This window comes from Pistacia vera, unplaced genomic scaffold, assembly GCF_008641045.1.
Source record: "Pistacia vera cultivar Batoury unplaced genomic scaffold, PisVer_v2 Contig127, whole genome shotgun sequence".
NCBI lineage: Eukaryota > Viridiplantae > Streptophyta > Magnoliopsida > Sapindales > Anacardiaceae > Pistacia > Pistacia vera.
The window spans coordinates 378109-382674 of NW_022195325.1; the positions used below are offsets into that span (position 1 = coordinate 378109).

General features: G+C 35.9%; 1 pseudogene; it reads left to right on the forward strand.

Annotated features, from left to right (window-relative positions):
- Positions 1-307: 307 nt before the first annotated feature.
- Positions 308-4056, forward strand: LOC116121696 (annotated as a pseudogene).
- Positions 4057-4566: the final 510 nt, after the last annotated feature.

Here is a 4566-nt window from a genome sequence, read left to right on the forward strand (position 1 = left end):
CCGGGTCTCTTGCAAAAGAGACAAAACAGCAACCCGCCGGGTTGCGGGTTGCCATTGTGCAACCCGGCCCGCCCAGGGGTTGTTGCGGGGTTAGGGTCAACCCGGACCGCCAAGATGGCAGTCCGGGCTTAACCTGCATTTTCCCGGGCCGGGTTAGGGTTGACCCGCCTAACCCGGCCCAAATTTTCCACCTCTAAACATGATGGTTCCGAAATTAGGGATGGGAAATAGATTTTCCAAGCCTAGCGTGGGGAAAGGTAATTTGATCTAAATTTAAAATGTAATAAGTGTGACCGGACTTCAAAATGTAATTAACCCGACCGTTGAAATCCCTTCACCATGGAATTGGAATCCTATAAACAAAATCTGTACCCGACAAGATCAGTATGAAGCTTATTTCAATGGCGAAATCTCATTTGCCTGCATATGCTTCCTCTTCCGCAAAAATCCACCCCGAGATAGACCCCAAATCCTGCTCCCTTGAGAAGTTCAAGCTTTAGGAGACCAGAGCGGTGAGTGTTTTTTTTTAACTGTAATTTTCAAATAATTGATAAACTAAGGGCTATTCAACTGAATTAAGTTTGGGTGTTTTCGAGCAGAGGTTCTATTTAATTGGGAGTGACAGGAACAAGAGGTTTTTTCGAGTGTTGAAAATTGATCGATCAGAGCCGTCTGATCTAAATATCAACGAGGATCCGGTGGTTTATTCCCCCTCAGGAAATCAAAAACTTGCTTCAATTTAATTGGGAGTGACAGGAACAAGAGGTCTTTTTTTTGGGGCGGGGGGGTGTGGGTTAAAGACCTTATTATTTCTATTATATTGTTATTTCTGTACATTTCAGTATATAATTGAGTTTTTTTTTTTTTTCTTTTCATTTCATTTTGTAAAGGTTGCATTAAGTTTTTTGTTATATTATTTGATTTTGGTTACCAAGCGAAGACAAATTGGATGTATATGCGGTCATGCAATATACAGTATAGATGAGAACCAATTGATTATGCTTCCTCATGTCTCTATTCAATCAGATGTGGCGCATTCGAAAATCGAACTCAGGTATTTTCCACTTGGTGTATTTTTCATTTATTTGGCCATAATTGATTGGGTTAAAATGAATTTTAATTGAACTTTTTATGGACCCAGGCGATTTAAAGTCGTGGATATGTTCTTAAAAGAATTTTTTTTTTTTTTATTTTACTTATTTCTCCTTTCTCGACTACTGTGATCTTTACTAGTTGAATTCGTCTTTTTAATTTAGAGCCAGAATTGGTTCTCATGCCTGGTTATCTATTTGTTGTATGAGAAAATGAATAATTGTTTATTTTCTAGAATTTTTACCTTTTTCAGGATGTTTATGCGTGAAATGAAATAATTGCTTGAGTTTTTTTTTTTTTTCTTTTAATTTTTAATTTTATAGTGATGCACTCCTCTTGCCATTACTTTTTTCTTTTTTCTTTTTCAGATCATGGTGTGAAAAACAGTAAAGTTAAGAGAATGGCCATGTATAGTCAAGTTTTCCAATCCATTACCACCAATAAAAAGGCCAAAACCTAAAGAAATCATCTGACAACAGTTTTCCAGTTCCGTTATATAAAAAGTAGAGGAACTTTTATTGCTTTCTGTGACTTGCTATTGTAGGTTACTTGTGTGGTAATTGCTTCTTTTCTGTTTTATAAATGATCTTTTGTTATATGCTATGAAACAAAGCATAGTTGAATTATGTATAGGAGATTTTGCAAGAGAATTAACAAATTTTCCTAATACCAAGGACAAACTGTCCACATAAACCCTCTAGTGTTACAATAGGGAACATATGACGATCGTGAAAGAGAAAAAGAAAGGGGAGGAATAGAAGTCAGGAGAGAAGATTTGATCCAAGTCCTACACCTGTAGTCCTTCTTACATGGGAGATAATAAAGACCTAATTAATTTTAATTAAAATCTAACTAAAACAAGACAAGCTAACCTTTTTGTGAATAAGAATAATTTTTGTCTTTGGACTTGCATTCCTTGTTTAAGAATGTGGGTGTGGCGTCACTTTTTCCTGCTTGCGGGACACAGTGATTGAACATGAAATCTGCTTCCAGTAGCAAGCTGGTTCTCTGCATTACCTTTCTGGACCAAATTGTCTATCACTTCTTCTACTTGTCAACAGGCCCCTTTATTAGACTTAGAAGATGTTGAGTTGATTTTATCATTTGGCCTTTAGTGTATGAATAGATAATTATTAAATTCTTTTCTCATAACTCCAACATATTCTATTGACAAACTTAATATTTTTTTGGTTCAAATGTAGAGATTTCATTTGTTAATGTTGTGCCACTTTTAATAATCTTTTCCCGCTTCCTATGCTTAGGTTTGGTTCATGGGTGAGCAATCACATATCTCAATGGACTTTGACAATGTGAGTTTGCTTTTCCTCTTGTTGGTTCTTATTAGTGTTTTTTGCTTACGTGATATATATAATTAATGTCATCTAGTTTATAGGTGAATTTTGGGAAACATTTTTTTTTCTTCTTATATTTTAAGTTGGACTATGAGGTACACTAGCAGGAGTACACAATGTTTGCTTTTCATATTAATTTGAAGTAATTTTCCATTCCAAAATAGATTATTTCAGTGACTTTGGAGAACTACCTCGATCTTCAAATGAAACTCGAGGATGGTAAGGAAGCGAGGCAACATGCTTAATCTCAGGACCAGTGGGTCCAAGGGGTGCTTAAAGAAGAATCTCATGGCTCATCTTTTCCAGATATGAGTAAGAGGGTTTCTTCTCTCCGGAACCCTGTGAGTAGTCCTAAGTTGTATTCAACAACGTAAGGCATCATTTTTTACTTCTTGGGTATATATTCTTTATATAAGGAGATTTCTTAAATGTATTTAACATTCTTAGCTTTATATGCAAATTTTACAATGACTCTTCCAAGAGTCCCTCTTACTGGTCCAAAGTTTACTTGAATAATATAGCCAGGTTGGCTAAGGAAGCTACAACAGTGAGGCGTGTGCTTGAACCCCTTTTCCATCATTTTGATGTAGAAAATCATTGGTCATCAGATAAAGGAGTTGCCTGTTCTGTTATATTGTACCTGCAGTCGCTTTTGGAGGAATCAGGTTACATATGGAATCTTAATGCTCCATCTTGTTGCAATTATTTTTTTATTAGTTTTTCTGTGGATATAATTGATATGAACTTTTTTTTTGGTTCAATCTCCAGGAGGAAACTCCCACCTGTTGCTATCTATCTTGATCAAGCACTTGGATCATAAGAATGCTGCCAAACAACTTGTTTACAGATTCATACTGTTGACGTTGCCACACAACTCACACAAAATGCAAAGCTGCAGGCCTCTGTTGCTATCATTGGTGCAATAACCGACTTGATTAAACAGTTACGAAAATGCCAACAAAATGCAGCTGAATTATCTAATGCTGTGGATGAAATGGCTAAATGGAATGCCAATTTTCAATATGCCTCAGAAAATTGCATTTCACAACTCTCAAAGAAGGTTTGTGATTGTTTATGTTTTTATTTTTTGAAGTGGAGTTAAAAATATATACGCAGTCATGCCATATATGCAACTGTTTGTACTTGGCGATGTGGGATCCATTCTTGATATGATGTCTGGTTTGCTAGAGAATATTTCAAATAATACTATTATTGGTAGAACAACAATCTTGGCTGCTCATAGGACTGCTCAGATTGTCTTTTCCATCTGGAACATATCATATTACAAGAAGGCAAAGGTACTTGTTGAAATTGCAATACACTGTTCAGTTTTAAGAAATTTGAAGAAACATCTAATTTTTGAGGATTTCTGTTTCAGGCTTTTCCTGATGCTCTGTTTCATCAATTACTCCTAGTAATAGCTTATCCGGACCATGAAACCTGAGTTGGGGCACATAGTGTATTTTCTGTTGTGCTAATGCCATCTCTGGTCTCCCATTGGTCAGATCAGGGCAAGGACACTTCACAAGCTGTTTCTAGCATCTTGCCAGTCTCTGTGTCACAGAAAGTAAGAAGTGGAAGTTTCTCCTTTTAGGATGAAGGTAAAGAAAAAGAAAAAATCATGGATGGACGACTGTAGGAGGAAAGTCGGGTACCAGATGTGAATGTGAGACACTCTCATAGTCAGTCACATAGCTTTAAGCGTGCTCTGACTGATGTAAAAACAGTATGAAACCCCAAAATCCTACAATTTTAATTTAAACACAGTGTTTTAGAAATTCTATTTAATCATCTACCTGTCTAAATTATTTCCTGCAGATAACTTGCTTCCTACTGAGTAGCCATCAAGTGAGTCTTTTGCTTTCATCAGCCTAGGTTCAAGCAACATCTGTAGAAAATAACCCTGCAAATTTTGAGGCTATGTCTCACACTTATAACATTGCTTTATTGTTTACGCAATTTAAGGTGATTCATGTTTATGTTATTTTCCATTGTTTTTACTTTTATCTCCTCTGTGTTCTTTTTTCAGATATTTTGAAAAAGTGGAACAAATTTTGCATGGTCTCATCATTTTTCTTTGAGTTTTTATGGCATGCCTGAAGTTTGATAAATTATTTTTTTT